Here is a 19,620-nt window from a genome sequence, read left to right on the forward strand (position 1 = left end):
TCAATCAATATGGAGAATCCTCGTAGGCCGTTTGATAGATCAGGAGGACCCGGTTTGAAAAAACCGCGTTTAACGGCAGACCTCGCTCTGAACCCTAATGCCCGAGCTTTTCCTCAACGGACCAACCCGGCTGGTTCGGCACCCGCTTTAAGATTCCAGCCCAATGATCCCGACACGGAGGACATGAGTCCTGGCGGTGGAGCTTACGATCCACAACCAGTGTCACATCACCAGCAAGAGCAGCAACATCAGGAGTTAGTTTGCCAGTACAAGACGACGTTAGCTGAGCTGACTTTTAACTCGAAGCCGATTATAACTAGCTTGACAATAATAGCCGGCGAGAATGTCCATGCTGCCAAGGCGATTACTGCTACCGTTTGCGCCAACATTCTTGAGGTGAACTCAGTTCTAGATGTGCCTTACGAGTTAAAAGTTTTCCTTTTTTGTTTGAAATTGAATTGTACAGGGAAATTAATCATATGTATTCATCTATACCTTGTGAAGAAAACAAAAGAGGAAAATATAAGTTGGATTGTAAGTGTAAATTGGATTAATGGATGGTTATAGTTTCAGTTTTATCAATGCATATCTCGATGCGGGTTTACTGAAATGCTTAACAGAGCGCTTTCAAGTTCAAAATTCATATTTTCACAACAGATGATTAGATCATTGATGTTTCCAAGGGTTTTCGTTTTTAGTGACAGGCGCAACATGTGAGATTCTAATGATGTGTTTCCATTGCTAGGCTATGTAATTTCAACCTAAGATCTTGTAACGTATACATTTCTCATTTCAACCTAAGATCTTGTAACGTATACATTTCTCATTTCCTTATGTCCATGATAATCTCTCACGGATCTGATATTTTTCTAGTGACCCTATAAATGTAGACATCTGGATACTGGGTTTACAGATGATAAAAGTTACAACCATGTGTTGGAATGGAATATGAAGGGAGCTGGTAGCTTGTGACAATTGATTTCATGGAAAATAAATTGTATTGGATTTTGAATATGACAAAGCTATTTATAGCCTTGCATTTGGGTATTTTTTTCATAGCAATATAGTTGTATGCTCTACTCTTTTTTCACCTCAACTTACTTTCCTTAGTAATCAAGTATACTACTTTACCAATTTAAATGCATCCTCTCTTACTAGCAATTTTCGTCATATTACTAGAATGGCATTTGGATTGTTGAGATATGGGAATAGAACTAGAAATGCTAAGGCATTTTTTTTTGATAGAAATAGGATAGGCCTCGTTAAAAACCCCTTTCTTAACCTCCAAGTTACAACAGCAACATGACGGGCATAGGAAGGAGGATAAGAGTGCCTAATAATTCATTAATACGTGAATAATACATAGCCATCCTAAGAAGTTCTGTTACAACATAAAACTTAAAAACCAAACACAGAACATAAATAACCAACTCAATAGTTGTATAACCGAGTCAATACCCTAATATTCATCATATTCCTTCTTTAGCTAGTTTATATTCTTCGCAATTTGCATCTCTCAAAATATGCCTAACAACTACACCTCTACTCTCCACTAAGGCAGCAACGTCTTTCATCAAAGACTGGAACATAGGAGTACATATAGTCGGATTTTTAATCCATTTCAGAGCATTAAGGGAATCCGATTCAAAGATGACCCTTGGAAATGAAACCAAAGCTTTCTCCTCAATATACATCAGCCCTCTTTTGATAGCCAATAACTCTGCAAGAATAGGAGGACCCCCCAATCCTTTCTGAAAACGAACCTTACTGCAGCCCTTGAGCATCCCTTAACAATCCACCAATGCCTCCTTTATCCCACTCTTTAGACATTGCACCATCAACATTTAATTTAACGAAACCTAAGGGAGGAGCAGTCCAACAGGAGGAAGATATAGAATCCTTCTTCCTTTTTACCCCCAAATAAGCTATTTTAACATCACCCACAAGAGAATCGAAATTAATCTGCACATCATTGAATCTCGCGACAAACCATGATGCAATTCTAAAACGAATGAAGAACAATAACGGGCCATCCACCTTTCCTTTCCCAAAAATAATATCATTTCTATACTTCCAAACCGTCCAAAACACCGCTCTAGGGATGAACTTTCAAATGGTGGATTTCGGGATTAAATCATTCCAAACTATTATGAAATCCAACAATGCCTGGGGTGGCACAAAAAAATTCCAAGATGACAAGAATCTATTCCACAAGCCTCTAACAACCTCACAATGTACAAATAAATGGGAAACCGACTCCACACACTTACCACACAAAGGACATGAAGAGTCTTCAATCCCTATAACTCCTCACTTTGTCAATTCCTCTCTAACAACCACTCTCTGATGAACAGCCTGCCAAACAAAAGTTTCAACCCGAGGAGGAGCAACCTCTGCCCATACAATGCTGTCCCAAGTACCTTCATCTTTGTCATTACCAGCCCAATCAAAAAAGCACTTCACGCAAGATTTAGCTGAAAAACAATCCTCCACATTCCCTGTCCGAACCCAACAGTCTTCTTGCAAAGATGATAGAGAGGTAGAATTCAACAAGGCTATAAGCTGCATCCACTGTTCCACCTCCCAGTCCACCAAATTCCTCCTTAATTTAATGTCCCAGCAGCACCCTGAGGAAGAATTTTCCTTGAACTCTGCAACTTTGCCCCCTTTGTTCATTGATAGAGCAAAAATCCTTGGGAACCTAACTTTTAAAGGAAACGAACCAAACCAAGAATCATGCCAAAATTGCACTGTCTCTCCATTCCCCATCTTCAAACATAAATTCTTCCTTATACAATCCCTAAAATCATCATTAGAAAAGAAATTATTAATTATTCCTTTCCAAATCCAAGATGACCGATTAACCAAAGAATTCGTAATTAAGCATGTATTAAAGTCAAAATTATACACGCGACAAATAACTTTTTTCCACCACAAATCCTTATCTGTTGCAAATTTATATACCCATTTACCCAAAAGAGCTCTATTAGAAGAGCCAAATTCGAAATTCCCAAACCCCCCAACCTCTTCGGCTTGCATACTAACTTCTAATTCAACCAATTAATATTCCTCTTCTCTACCGAACCGCCCCAAAGGAAGGCGGCCATTATGGAATTCAATCTCTTAACCACACCAACTGGAATTCTAAAAAGAGAGAAAATATGTCGGAAGAGAACACAAAACCGATTTCACCAAAACTGCCTTACCAACTAGAGATAAGGAATTAGCCTTCCAACCAGCCAATTTTGAATAAAATCTCTGGACAATTGGCTCCCAAAATACTGCAGAATTCCTCTTAGATCCCAACGGTAATCCTAAATATTCTGCTGGAAAAAATCCCACTGTACAACCAATTTTCACTGCCCAACTTGCTAACTCATCCTGTTCCACATTAATACCAAAGATTTTACTCTTAGATAATTTAGTTGCAAACTTGTCATCAATTCAAAAATTAACAGCACCCTTCTAACATTCTTCAAGTCTCGAGCAGTAGTCTTTCTAAAGATAATGAGGTCATCCGCAAAATGCAAATGTGATAGTTTAAACAACCTCTCTTGATTTCCTAACTCAAAGCCCGAAAACAGTCCTATCTCCCTTGGTTTAGCCAACATCAAATGAAACAACTCACCAACCAAATTAAACAACATTGGAGATAATGAACAACCTTGTCGGAGTCCTCTTGCTATTTTAATTTTTTCTGTTGGGGACCCATTAATGAGTACTGAAATTGTAGCTGTTGACACACATTGATTAATCCACGAAGACCACTTATCCCCAAACCCTATTTTGCACATTATTTTCATCAATATATCCCAGTCCACATAATCATAAGCTCTTTTAAAATCTACTTTAAATACAAACCCCTTCAACCCCTTTTTCCTCCAATAATCGATACCTTCATTTGCAATAAACGAGCAATCCATAATATGTCTTCCCAGTATAAACGCAAATTGTGAGGGGCTAATTATTTCATTAATGCAAAGACTTAACCTTCTAGCTAGAACTATAGATAGAATTTTATATAAACCTCCAACAAGGCTAATTGGAAGACTCATATCTTGTGTTAAAGATATTGTAAGCCCTATACAGTTTGCTTTTATTCCTGGGAGGTAATTCTTGGATTGTACATGTTTAGCAAATGAAGGCATCGATTATTGGAGGAAACAAGGGCTGTAGGGGGCTGTTTTTAAAGTGGATTTAAGTAGAGCTTATGACACTGTGGAATGGCAGATTCTAATAAGGCTTTTGAAGAAGATGGGCTTCGGGGAAAGGTGGTGTTCTTGGATTGAACAATGTATTTCCATAGCTTCAATATTGGTTCTAGTTAATGGGTCTCTTACAAAAGAGTTTCATATTGCTAAAGGTCTGAGACAAGGATGTAGTCTTTCTCCTCTGTTGTTTAATGTGGTTGGTGAACTGCTGCATATGATGTTAACTAAAGCTATGGATTCGGGCTTATTCCAAGGGTTTTCGTTCAGCAATATTCAAAACAGTTTCAATTTGTCTCATCTCCAGTTTGCTGATGACTTAATTATTTTTTGTCAAGCCTCCATCACTTAAATTAAAAATGTCGGACGAGTTTTGAGGATTTTTAGTTTAATGACGGGACTTCATCTTAATATAGTTAAAAGCAAACTTTATGGTATTAATGTGGAGGATGACATCCTTGGAAATTGGGCTAAGGAAATTGGTTGCTCTATTAGTTCATTTCCGACGGTCTATTTAGGCCTTCTATTAAGGGCAAAAAGGAATTGCGAGAAATTGTGGGAACCAATCATCGACAACTTCAATAAGAAATTGGCGAGATGGAAAGCATCCTCTCTGTCTATGGCTGGTAGATTGGTGCTTATAAAGTCAGTATTATCTTCCTTACCCATCGTCTATCTTTCTATTTTCAAGTTACATTCAAAGATTTTTCAGAAGTTAAATTCTTTGATGGCGAATTTTTTATGGAGTGGTTGGGAAGAGAAGAAAAAAATGCATTGGGTGAGTTGGAATAAGATTTGTAAACTGAAAAGTGGAGGTGGTCTGGGAGTTGCTGATTTGAAAATTACTAATAGAGCTTTGATGGGAAAGTGGGTTTGGAAGTTTGCAAATGAAAAAAATTCCTTGTGGAAGAACTTCTTATTTTCCAAACATAGTGTTAGTTGTCTTTCCATGGATGTCAATAAGGTCCTCTCTCACAAGGACTCATGGATTTGGAGAGGTATTGTGAATAGCTTCATGAAGGATGATTTCATTGGAGGTTGTATTAGAGCCCATTCGAGGTTACAAGTTGGGAATGGCAACTCGATTTCCTTCTGGAATGATTCATGGCTAGGGGATTCTCCTTTGAAAGTTCTTTTTTCTAGGATTTTTACCATTTCATCAAATCAAGGGGGTAAGGTTACTGATTTTGGAAGCTTTGAGCCGAATGGATGGGAGTGGAATATTAACACTAGGAGGAATCTTTGCGATTGGGAAGTGGTTTAGCTGGTTGAGTTATTGGATAGGCTCAAAGACATCAAATTAAATGACTCTTTGGGGGATTGTTTGCTTTAGAATGGCATGGGTGAGGGGTTGTATTCTGTTAAAGCTTGCACGAAGGCAATCTCCTCAGTGAATGAGGAGCCTTTTCTATGGAATAAATATGTTTGGCAGGGTTTGGTTCCTCCTAGAGTAGAGGTATTCCTTTGGTAAGTATCACACAATAAATTAGCAGTTAGAGTGGAATTGAAAAAAAAGGTTCCTATAGGGGAGGTCAGTAAATGCCCCTTATGCAACCAATGTGAAGAATCAATTCAGCACCTATTTATTTCTTGTCAAATTTTGTGGGAATTATGGAACAGAATCATAGGCTACTGGGGTATCCTGTTAGCATTACCTACTGATCCTTCTTCCCTTATCAGTTCATGGTATGTTTTGAGGCCTTTTTTTGCTATGTGGAAATTTATTCCGGGGGCTGTTTTATGGTCGATTTGGAAGATGAGAAATGAAATAATTTTTGAAAGAGGTAATCTGGACAGATCCTCATTGTTTTTCACAGTTCGGTTAAGGTTAGCGAAATGGTTCCTAACTAAGTATCCTCTACTTTCTATTCAAGTGGATTCTTTAATTGGGGATCCTTCATTGGCAAATAATATTTCAGCGGCTAAGGATTTACACAGGCCAGTGGTCTGCTGAAGTCCTCCTTCAGCCGATTTTTTCAAGTTGAATGTGGATGGAGCTGTTAGTAGTGTTGGGATGTTAGCTAGAATCGAGGGAATCCTTATAAATTGGAATTAGAATAAGCTTATGTCGTTTTCAGAAAAAGTAGGTCCTACTCCTATCATTTTAGCATAGTTGAAAGCTATCAAAAGAGGCTTAGACCTCTTTGTGTCATCAGAATGGGTATTGAAGGGAAGGCTCATTATTGAAAGTGATTGCAAGCTAGCCGTGGATTGGATGAAAGATCAGGATTCAATTCCTACTTTTCTTTTAAATTTTGTTAAGGATATTGTGTCTATTGTTTCTGAGAATGAGGTCATTGTGAGGTGGATTCTGAGGAGCTGTAATTGCGAAGCTGATAAGCTAGCAAAAGAGAGAATTGGGTAGTGGTTTTCTTTGTTCTAGTGGGTTCGGAGGTTATACAACAAGGGTCTTATTAGACTTTGTTTAAGTGTTATGTATCTTCTAGGAGTGTTTTTAAGTCTTATGTAATTCATTTATAATTAATATATTGAGGTACTTTTTTCCTCCTTCCGCTAGTCAGTTCTTGTCTTATGGTAAAGAACTACTAAGAATGAGGTTTTTAACGAGACTTATTATTCCTATAAAAAAAAGGCTAATTGGCCTAAAATCTCATAGCTCCTCAGGGTTAACCCTCTTTAGAATAAGAGAGATAAAAGAATGATTCACCTTCGAGTCCCATACCTTCCCTTGATGAAATTCTTTGAAAAACACCACCAAGTCTTCTTTCAAATTTCTCCAAAACTTCTTGAAAAACCCTAAATTCAAACCATTTAGGCTTGATGCTTTATTGTTGTCCGAATACGCAAATGCATCCTAAATTTCTTCTTTAGAAAATGTATTTTCAAGAGCCGTGTTTTGATCTATTGAAAGTTTTAAAAACTCCAAATCCAATTCTTCAACAACCAAGGTATCGGTTTGGTTGAAGGCCCCTTGCAAGAAATCCTTCACTGAGTTTTTAATTAGAATAGGATCCGAAATAACAACACTGTTCACATTTAAAAACTTGATCCTGTTCATCCTTCCTCTTGCTCCTGCAATTTGGTGGAAAAATCTTGTGTTCTTATCTCTTTCCAAACCCCACTTCATTCTTGATTTCTGCAACCAAATCGATTCTTCTTTCTTGTACAAATCCCATAATTCTTTTTTCGCTTCCACTAAAACCTTTATAGAAACCAATGAACTACCTTGTTGTAAATCCAATTTCATCGCCTGAATTTCATTTTCAAGGTTGTTAATCTTTGCAGGAATCTGAAGAAATGTTTTACTAGACCATCTTTTGACCGCCTCCTTAACTCCCATCAACAGATTAGAAATGTCATTATTTTATCCCTAATTACAAAAATTCTGCAATTCCTCCTTCACCATCTCGCTAAAACCAGCCTCTTCCATTACATAATTGAACATCCTGAATGGTTTGGGTTCCCAGTTAATTTCACAATTTTCCAGTAGGATCAAATTTTGGTCCGAAACAGACCTCAGCTGCAAGATTTGAATAATCTTGGGAAACAATGATAGGAAACTCTGATTAACCAGAAAACAGTCCAATCTGACATACGTAGGTGCGTCCCTGTTATTGCACCAAGTAAAACGACCTCCTGACAACGATAAATCAACCACATTTGCTTTATACACAAACTCGCTGAATAATCCCAATGAAACCGAATTTACAGCACCACCTACTTTCTCCTCATGTGCAAGCACTGCATTAAAATCCTCTCCTAAACAAACCGAGCCATTCACAGTCTCCATAAAAGTCAAAAGCTCTATGAAAAACTGCTCATTTTCTGACTCAACACTTGGACCATACACATTTATAAAACAACAAACCTCTGAAACTCCTTTAAAATAACCCATAATTGCCGTGAATCTCTGCTGTGTAAATTCTTGGTGCACTTCAAACTCTTTCTCATTCCATAATGTTATTATTCCTCTAGCAGAACCTTCAGCTAGAGAAACTAACGAACCAGTTAACAATTTCATCCCATTTTCCTTACTAAGGATGTAACACTCCAATTTAGGGGCTAAATTTAAGAAATTATAAAGTATTGAAATTAATTGGTATTTTAGAAGAAAATTGAGGATTAAATTGTAAGATTTCAAAGTTGGCAGACCGTTTTAAGAAATGCAGGAAGTTCAGTGGCTAAACTCATGATTTGACCATTTTTATTTTTGGGAGAATTATAAACCCCCGTGCGCAGGCAAGTTTAGCAGAATGATTTCCAATTTTCTTCTCCCGGTGACCCAACTTTCAACTCCGATCTACTCGTCGTCTGACCTCCGATCGATGAGCCAAAACCACCATCGTGTTCGTTGTCGAGCGAGGAACAAAACCCCTCAAACCTTTCGTCATGAATCGTCGCCGTTCGTCGTTAATTTCAGTCGGAAGTATCGTCGGTAATAACCCAATTTTAGTTGGTTTTTCATCGATTCACGACGATCGAGTCATCCGTTTACGACACCTCCCTCACCATCGTATTCCTTGTGCCGTTCCGAGTCCACCGGTGTCCTCCCTTTTCTCCGGCGGCGGCGGCGCGTGTGAAGGTGAAACAGTCAAAGTTTCCGATTCGTTGAAGTTGAGCTCTCCGCCGTTCAAAAATTTGAACCAAGCTTTGTAAGTATCTCGAAATCGCTCAAAATAATTTTAAAAAAAATTTCTATGAATTTTACGCTGCCGGAACAGCCCCCACGCGCCGCCACTGCGCGTAGGGATGGTCCAAATGACCGGTTTTGGTGCATAGTTGACCGGTTTGACCGGTCATAACCCGACCCGACCCAACCCGTTGACCCGTTGATCGTTGACCAGCGTTGACCACTGTTGACCAAAAATTTGACGGGCTTTGACCGGGCATTAAACGACCTTTGACTTTGACCGAGTATACCTATCCTGACATTTTTCGACGTTCCAAATCCGATTCCATTGTCCGTTTTTCGAAATTCAAACCCGAAGGCCTCGAAATTGCCGGTCAAACCCGTTGACTTTGATTTTGATCGAAAATTCCAAATTTCCGAAAAGTCACATTTTATGCTTTCGACATCCTGAATCCGAAGTCCGTTTCACCAAATTCGAACCCGGTAAGCTATATTTCAATGATTTATCACCCGATTCGATCCGTTTATCGCAATTAAGTTCCGTTTCTGATATAATTTATGTTGATATGTATCTGAGGAATTATTGGAAGTTGAATTAAAGATCAAAGGCGTTCGAATGAAATTTTTATGGTCAATCAGTATTGCACGGAAATCGAGGTAATACTTTACTACCTCTTTATGCTTTATGGAACATGTTGATATTGGTAAATGAATGAATAAGATATTGTTGGTCACTTTTGTGGAGTTGAATAATTTATACACTCGATATGAATGGGGTAAAAATTCTGTAACTGAATACAGATCGAATGACTAATATAAGAGATTGAGGAATTGTTAGAATTAAATTACAGGTTTGCGATTAGTGATAAAGAAATCAACCCTGGATTTTTAGCTTATATTTTATATCATCAAAGGTACTTAGATGATAAATTATGAGAATATTTCGATTAGGTAAAATTACGAAATTACCCTTATGTTGGAAAATGAGAAGAATTGTCCCTGGAAGTGGATTAATAAATCTGAAAAGACATATTGATATGATAAAACTATTGATGTGCATAAGAAATATTAGTTTTACTTGGAAATTCTGGATAACCGGTTTTAACCCCAAAAGGGTTTATACAAGATATTAGAAGTCTGTTAAGGAATCATTTCAAGATCAGAGAATGTTCGAGGAAGCAATTAACTATAGGATCTCTAAATTATAAGTATGTTCGTTAAGAGTTAATACCGAAATTATTTGGTTAGGAAATTACAAAAATGCCCTTAAAAGGTAAAAATAGTTCGAGTTGACTCTGAACGGGAAAGTAACCAGAGAATTTGTACTTAAACCGATAAATTACTGATTTGATTGTTTATACCTACCTTTGTATGGAAAATTCCTGATAATTCGTTAGTAACATCTGAAAAGACTTTTATCCTGGAAATCTCCGATTTGAGAATAAATTATCAAGGGTGTTTCTTTTGTCAGAACTATTCAAAAAGACTGGAAAAGATGATACATTTGAATTAAATAATAAGATCAGATGGATGGAAAAGATTGAAATACATCGGATCTGTCAGAATAGTTCGATTGGACTAACATAAATGATAAGTTTGAATTTAATAATAAGATCAGACGGAATGAATTATTCGACTACAATGGATCTGTAAAATGACCAGAATACCCTTAGAATGCAAATGAACAAGAATATCACCAAGCTCAGGAATGAGTGGATATCCTCGAGCTTTGAAATGAATGGAATAAAACTGAGCATCAAAATGACCAAAATACCCTTATGACCTAGAATAAGTAAATTTCTTGGATTAATTAAGAAATCCAAATAAACATGGATGTTGTGCTACCAGTAAAAGTTATGGAACGCAGCTTAAGTGATCAACCAAAGCTAGTGCTATATCATTACTTGAATGATATAAGTACCACTTGAATGTTTGTTCGTCTTCTTAAATTTGGATCGATGATAATTCTTGAAGTACTTGGCTCAGCTAAACTCTAGAGCGCATACAGTACTAATAAGTGGGTATTCGTGTGACAAATCAATCACGAATACCAGAATGACTTTATTATATTACTAAATTGAACTGAAAGTAAATACAACATGTATTTGAAATTCAGAAACGTCTGAATTATTCTGGAAAACTCTAAAGTAACCGGGATAGACTTGCTTACTAAACGAACTAAGTAACCTCAATGACTGAGGATTAATTAGGTGACTGGATTACTTTGAAAACACTGTGAAATTACATGATGAATTGTCCTTATGGGTTATGAACCATGAATCAAGTGCGTACGCATTTCATGATATCGTTGAAACGTGGAAATGGAATAAAGACCGTTGGAAGATCTATTCAACGATGATTATGGGGATGATCTATGGATCTGCATTATGGTATTAAAGAGTGAATACACTAGAATGATAATGAATTGACTTGTTGACATGCATCAGTTTGGGAGTTGTGTAACTCGAGTTGTTTGATAATACGATCGATAATCATAGATTGTAAATGACTTGAATCTTCGATTCTATATTTTCATCTAAAATCACTTCAGCCATGTTTGAAAACGCAAGTAACGCAGAAGGAGAAGATTCTGAATACCTAATTTGATTCAATTGGGCTGAAATCCTATAAATTCAAAGTATATTCTTGAATACCCCTGATTGTTTGGGTAATGGAATTACTCGCAGTAAATCTGAATTTAGAATTATTATGTATAAAGGTTCCTGAACGTTTTCCTGATGCACATGGAAACTTAGTGGAATTCTAAAGTATCAATCTGAAATGTCTGATTAGATCGGTTAGAAATCAATTCTCTTCAATGAGATCTTATTCCTAAAATCCGAACAAATTGCACAAGTTCATGTTATCCATACTGATAACTACAAAATGCATCTGAAAAATACATGGATCCTCTAGTGTGTTCCCTAAGTACTATTTAATTGTTTTATCTATTTTGAAATATGTTACATTGAAATCTATGATTTACTGTTTATTTATACACCGACTTACCGGTGATGGTTTATGGACTATGACTAATATATGATTATTGGTTTTCATTGATATATGATAACGATGATTACAGATTTATGGAAATTATGCGTACTGCATAAATTGTATTTTGAAATACTGATTTTGGATGGATTGAATTACAGAGTATAGCTCTGATCAAGTTGGTAAACCTTACGGACCTAATGTGACTCTTGGGTAGGCTTATGGGCCCCAAGATGCTCCATTAGGTTGGCTCCCTTTGCTGTGTGCTTAGGGTAAGCCCTATGGACTTATAGACTTAAGGATACATGCCCCAAAGCCTATCCTTAGGTTGCTTCCTTTTTGCCGTGTGCTTAAGGTAAGCCCTATGGACGCAGTTCTGGGAACTGCGGATGGTGTACAAGAGAATGGTTTAAACTATGAGTTTCAAAGGTTAAACTTCATTATGATTTTATGAGATTTACTGAACTGTCATTTGATAAATGTACCTATTATGATTTTATTGTACTCTTGGAACACACTAGACATCATATTCGATCTCCTGAAAATGTGATACTATGAATGCTTCCTATCAACTGAGATATTAATGGCTTCTATTCGTTGAACTACCAGTGGAACTACAAATTATTCCGAAAACCGATATACGTTTGATTAAATAAGAAATGATATGGTTTTCCATTTATTGACATGTCTTGCAGCATCATCTGGTAGTTCTGTATTACTGAGCTTTTCGAAGCTCACTCTATTACTCACCATTGCAGGTTAAAAGAATTGTACCCGTACCACTATCAATATCAGTAAGGGAGTTCTTCCGGTGCTGTTTGTAGAGTACGATACATGTGATCAGGGGGCATGTAATTGTATTTTGTTTTATATCTGAGTTTGGAAAACCTGTTTTATTTTTGAATAATAATAAATCATTTTATGATTTGACATGTTTTAAGAAAAATTTTAAAATTTTCGCTATTTTTACGGTAGGTTGCTCCGGTGGCCCAAATGTGACACTCCAGATCGGATCGGGCTATCCGCATCGGTCTGAGGGGGTTACAAAGGAATTACTCACAACCTCCAATTTCGATTCTTGTACAAATAAAATTAAAGGTTTCTTCTCATCAATAAACTTCCTAACAGCTCTAGCTTTTATCCTCCTACCCAAACCCCTAACATTCCAAGACATTATTTTCCAATTAATCATCTTTCTCAATCAACAACCCTATTAGGCTTATCCCCTTAACTTCCCCCATTCATCTCTCTCCCCTTTATCGAGGAAATTGCCCTTTTCATGAATGCTTTCCCCCCTCTGAATGTAACTCCCATTAACTTACTCACATTCCAGCACTCTAAATCCTCTACATCTCCCTCAATCTCATCTTGACATACATGTTCTGAAGTTGTACCGACACAGCTCTTAACTCCCCCCTTTTTGATCTCGAATAGACACGATTACATAATCCTCTTTCTGATTTACTAACGGAAACATTCTTGTTGGAATTTCTGGGTAGGGGCGAGAGGACAGTCCTTGACTAAACAGCAGGCCGAAACTGCTCTGCTATATTATTTGGTGTTGAGACATGAGAAACAATACAACCCTCTTTATCTAGCCCATTCTTCCCCATAGTATGCAGGCCTGTTTGCAGCCCATTAACCCGGTCAACCTTATCAAACTCTAATAATCACCTCTACATTCATTTAAATTTCCTGGCTCATTCTGCTGGGTAGGGACCGCTCCTACAACTGTCATTCCCTCACATAAGTTAAGAAAAGACATATTCTCTGAACCTTTGTTTAAATTCAAATGCTCCTCGAAATTTGAGCTTTTACGTAGTGGGGAATCTTGAACCCATGCCTCCACCCTTTCTTGGGAATCTGACAATTCCTGAAATCCCTCCTGTTCTGCCTGTCTCGATTGATTAATTCCCTGGCTCCAATCCGAAGAATTCTCATTCCATGGATCTTCTTCAGAAACATCATTTTCCACCAAGTCTGTTAATTCAGGGAAAAAATCCTCAGAACATTCAACATTTATTTTGATACAGAACTTCCTCCCATACGTATTAATAGCAGCATCTATGCCACTCTACAGTCCACTCTTTGAGCAGTTTCTTCCTTAATCTTCACTAACTTGCCCCATTTGGATGCCAAACTGGAAAAGAAAGGAACTGACCAACAGTTTAGAGGTACTCCTATCATGGAGATCGCACAAAAACCTAAGGGAATATTCCTATCATCCGAAACAGGTTCCAGTCTTTCAAACCAGAAAGACAAAGCTTCCCACCTCTCTTCCATCGCATTTATCATCTCCTTCTCCGACGGGAAAACTACCAGGCAAGTTTTCTTTGCAAAACCCCACCTTAGCTTTGAAACCATCATTCCAAATGGCCTTCTGCACAAACTCCACTTCGAAAAGTGCCTTGTGAATACCAGTAAGGGATGATTTCAGCCATACCTTTCCTCCACCGGCATAAAAAATTCCAAGGGCTTTCTAACCTCCTTCAAGTTTCTATGGATATTCTGTTTAACACCCTCTTGATCTTTGTTCACCCGTACTAGCGTATCTTTATACGACCTTCCATCAAGAAACCTGTTTAACAGATCCATCTTCCCTACCACTTCCACTGAAGATGGCTGCCTTCCTCCCTTCACCCATCCTACTTCATCACTATTAGCACCCTCCCTTCTAACACCTACCCGACTCCTCGACCCATATACCTTCTCATATTTCGCTACTGACACTGTTATTCTCCTCCCATCCAGCATAACATTGTTCATCTTATCCACTGCTTTGTGCAGATCCTCCTTACTTGCAAAATGAACAAATGCAAAAGTACACTCTATATATTTCGGTCTCTTATTAATTAAAGGAATGAACACCTTAATAACTTTGCCATGATCACTAAAACATTTTCATAATGCAGTTCGCTGCACTCTTCTACTGAGATTATCAACGAACGCAGACCATGAACCTCCTCCTTGGACTGCGCTGACTTTGCCTACAGAAAACTTACCTTTCGAAAACTCTCTCTATCTCTCATTTTTTTAATGGCCAAGAATATTCCAATGCTAAGGCATTTTAAGTGCTTAAGTTGAGTTTGCTGTTACTTCCTGCCTGCCCTCTTGAGCTCATGAGTCATGACTGGAAGATGGTAAAGATCAGCTTTCCAAATCTACTTTAAACTGGTGCCTCAGATGTGATTACATGAACTTCAATGAATTCATATTCTGGGATGGAGCTATTTTTCTGAAAGTTGCAATCAGATAGAAAGACAAAAACAGGGGAAAGAAAGTGAAGCATAAACTCAGATTTCATTGAAATGGAAGTGCACGCTTGATGAAGTTAAAAGGCCGACTACTTTTGGTAGCAGGGATTCAATTACTTTTGTTACTGTTGCAAAAATTTTTTATTGCTGAGACTTCCATCAGTCTTTTATTTTATTTTTTTACTTTTCTTCATTACTAGGAAAATGACGCATTTGGTTCATTTTAGTTATTTGTTATTTCTGCTTGTACTCAATCCTCCCTCATCTCATTTTCTTTTTCATTAAAGCTTTTCTGGTATTATGGATGCGGTTCGTATTTTGAATAATAATTAGTTCAAAGCTTTTGTGGTTTGGGAGCTGATTAAAAATGACTTTGCAGGTTCCTGACCAAAAGCTGCCATCGCTCTATCTTTTGGACAGTATTGTAAAGAATATTGGGAGAGATTACATTAAACATTTTGCTGCCAGATTACCAGAGGTTAGGTTTCATTATTTTTCTTTTGACTCCATCATTACTGAATGGGACATCTGACAAAATTTCTTGTAGTATGCTTATGTTTGATTGATTATTGCTTGAAAATCCGCAGAAGACTATGTTCTCAATGAAAACACTACACCCTTCGACAAATATACACATCCAGTTGCCACCCTTATGTGCTCAGGATCTTAAACTCTTCCAAATGCTGAAATCTTCTTTGTATGTTGATTTTTTGTTTGTATAGAATGAAGTTGATACTCATTTATCAAGTGTGTAATCCATACCATTTTTTCTGCTGGATTTAGGTGTTCTGCAAAGCATATAGACCAGTCGATCCTCATGTGCATCAAAGTATGCGGCATCTTTTTGGAACGTGGAAAGGGGTATTCCCTCTTCCGACCCTCCAGGTGATTGAAAAGGAGCTTGGCTTTTCTCCCGTTATAAATGGTTCATCTTCAGGAACGATAGCATCAAGACCCGATACACTTTCACAGTGTCCACCACATAGCATTCATGTAAATCCAAAGTATCTAGAAAGGCAGCGACATCAACAGTCCAGCAGGGTAAGTTCTACAATCATCTTGTCCTCTTATTATTCAATTTCTATGTTAAAGATTCATTCAAGTGCTTTTCAGTATATTTCTGAAGCATTTATTGAAGTTAACTGTTGAAGATTGCTTATGTTTATAAAGCTAGCACTTTAAATACTTTTACTCATGTATTTTCTTCACATTGTTTGTTAAAGATTCATATCCGAAATTTTGAGATTTCCTCATCATTCCTTTCTAGTCCTGTGTGGAATCATATCAATGCCACCGTTGCCAATTTCTTTTGGTCCTTGTGACATTGTCTTGATTTCACCTTCCTTAATTTCTCTCAGCAATATGTGATAGATTTAATGCCTTATTATACGGGATTTTCTATTGTTTTGCTTTTATGTGATGAAGGCAAAGGTATGGTCAATGATATGACTGGGACTTTGGCCAACGCAAAGGAGGATTATGAGAGGCCGGATAGAGCAGCGATTACAGCTGGACGGCCATATGGAGATCCTTCTGTCAAAATGAATGTATGTGAGGTGTTTAAAGTTTGTTTTAATCTGTTTATTACTTTTTCATTTTCTGCTTAAGTTGTCAGAAAATCCAGTGTTATCATTGAGATGCATTTAACTATGCTGTTTGTGATAAGAACATTGGTGTTACATTTGGTGCTTATGATTATGGCTTTGATCTTTCACAGACTAATGGTGGGGGTGTTGGAAGAGCCAGTGTTACTGAGGCTATTCCCAGCCAGAGGAATGGTTTCAATATTAAACATGGATCTCAAAATTACCCGGCATCCAAGTCTGGGAATGCTGATCCTCGTTTATTGGCAAGACAGAACATTTCTGGTAGAAGCAGTAATGTGATGCTAAGCAGCTAGAAAAATTCTGGGGAAGAAGAATTTATGTGGGAGATGCACTCAAGATTGTCTCAACATGATGCAGCCAACGTCTCTATTAACTCGAGGAAAGATCCTTGGACTATTGATGCTTCAGAAAAGTTGGTAAGATTTCAAGATTAGGGCTTTCAATTGAATTACATTATTTTACTGATTACGTTCTAAGAAATATCTTTTATCAACTTGTTAAGATAAACTTTTTATGGAATTGTCTCTGGTTTAATATGCTGAAACATTTGCAATATCTATGTTTAACTCTTTTTATGGTACCGTATATACATTTATACTGCTTATAGCTTGTGTAAGGTATAAGACATGAGATCTACTGCAGTTTTTAATATGCATACGAAGATGTTAATGATGCATTGTTGAAAATCACTGTTGTTTGGCTGAGGAACATATATAGCTAGTTTCCTTGCATTTCTTTCCTGTGGGAATTACTTTTTTTTTTTGGAATATTTATAATTTCTTGTATTTCACTTTCAATGGTAGGATTTTGAAAGTCCGTTCTGCAAAGCACAAAGTATTAATGATGTTGGGTCCGGGTTCGACAGAAAAACATCTTCCGATTCATTATCCACTGAGCTGAAGGAAAAACCTTCTTATGGGTTCCGAATTTCATCTGCATGGCCATTGCAGGAGTCACATAAAACAGATGGATTGCCTGCTTTTAGCTCCAGCCATTCTGCCACTATTGGTGGGTTGCCTCCTGCTGCACGTTCTTCTCTGGCCAGGATTGAAAAGCGACCCCAAATAGGTTCATCTCATTTAGAACAGCAGCGTTTCCAGTCCATGGGAACTGCATCCCCACCTGACCAGTCTCCTTTGCGGCAGCATTCCCCTTCACCTTCATTTCCTTCACGCCATACCCATCAACAGTTGCAGAATTTTGTTGAGCCACAAACTCATTCCCGACCTCCCTCTGATCCAAACTTATCTAAGTTTTCAGGGAAGTTGGATGTTGGATCTCTAAAACACTCTCATCAGGTTTCTTCTGCTTTGACTTCTCGATCTAGCTACCTTTATTCTCTTTCACAACCACCAAAACCGGACCATGTACAGGTTGAATCTTCTGGTCAGACTCAGAAGTCGCTTCTGTCCCAGTCCTCAGAAGTAGGAGCAGCCTCAAGAGTGGCATCCTCTCCAATAATTCCCTTATTGGTAGCCTTCCAAATAAGGTTCCTTAAGATTTGAAGCAAGTGCCATCACAGCATTCTTTTCCAAGCGGGTCTCTGCCTGCTATTTTCACTTCATCTGGTTCTGCGTCCCACGATCCAATAGCAACTACGACAAATAGTTTGCAGGTAAAAGTAGATCAACCTTCATCTGTTGTTAGTAATGCACCACTGCAAACTTCAGATCCTGAAAGAAAGGCTTCAATTCCTGTATCCAACCTTTTGAGCTCATTAGTAGCAAAAGGTTTAATATCTGCATCAAAGCATGCCTCGTCTGTCCCATCTATTCAAATTTCTACTCAAATGCAGAAGAGCCCGTAAAGGGAGGGGCCATCTGAATCACTGAACAAGAACTTGGAAATTTCTACCAGTAGCCCTTCACCAGCTTCCGTTCCTACTTCATGTGATGCTCCTCGCTCCTCCACCATGGTCGAGATCTCATTTGCCGAACCTGCTACAAAAGTTTCAGTTGCCTTGCATCAGTCTTCCTCAGTAGAAGTAGAAAACGTCATAGGACTGGAATTCAGACCTGATGTAATCAGAGAATTTCATTCATCTGTGATGAGTGGACTGTTGGATAACCTTCCTTACTGTTGCAGCTTATATGGTCTTCAACTTAAACTTCAGGAACGGCTCAATAGACACTTAGAGTGGCACACCATGAAAAAGGCTGAGCCAAAAGGTTCTGATATAGCACTTAGGGGATGGTATGCACTGTCAGATGACTGGATTGCTGGAAAGCCAGTGCAATTAGTTTCTGAATCCACTAAACCGGTGAACCAGTCTGACATGACAGCAGATAAGGTTGAGGTTACGGTTCCTGCAGATGAAGAGCAATATGCATGCATGTTATGCTGTCAGATATTCGAAGATTTCTTTAGCCAGGAGAGGGGTGAATGGATGTTCAAGGGGGCAGTATACTTGACTATCCCATTACAGGAGGATGGTCAGGGTGGATCTACATAGGAGAGTGCAGCCAAGGGTACCATTGTGCATGCAAATTGTAAGTCAAAGAGTTCAGTTCATGACTTGGTTAAAATGGTATAACTCTCTCAATGTGTTTAGAACCATCCTTATGAATCTCTGTTTGCATTTATTTTTTCTCCCAGTGTTCTTGGTCACCTGATATCAGTTGCGCTTCTTGTTAGGAAAATGGAGAATAACGTGCCGACGTGAAAATAGAGCTGCAAATCTTCCCTTCCTTTTAGGAAAAGGAAGTAGACAACCTCTTAAGCTGAAAAATGGAGACACCCCCTGAGGTGTTTTTCTGTATAACTTGGAGGTTTAGTTTTTTTGTGACGGCTTAAAGGTCTAATGACCCATGCAAATTTTGCTGTGCCCTGTTAAGGTGCTGAGGTTGTCTACTATTTGTCCTGTTGCTACCTATAAAAAAAATTATGAATACGCGATAGTTTTTCCTCTTTTCTGGAGCAGATTTGAAATTTGATAAACGAGAACTTGGAATTATTTAAGTCCATGGAAT

The 19,620-nt window shown here is 37.9% G+C and overlaps 1 pseudogene; it reads left to right on the forward strand.

The window, feature by feature from the left end:
• LOC120154333 lies at positions 1–19,395 on the forward strand (annotated as a pseudogene).
• The last annotated feature ends 225 nt before the right edge of the window (positions 19,396–19,620 follow it).

The sequence above is a fragment of the Hibiscus syriacus genome, unplaced genomic scaffold, assembly GCF_006381635.1.
Source record: "Hibiscus syriacus cultivar Baekdansim isolate YM2019G1 unplaced genomic scaffold, ASM638163v2 tig00002840_pilon, whole genome shotgun sequence".
Taxonomy (NCBI): Eukaryota; Viridiplantae; Streptophyta; class Magnoliopsida; order Malvales; family Malvaceae; genus Hibiscus; species Hibiscus syriacus.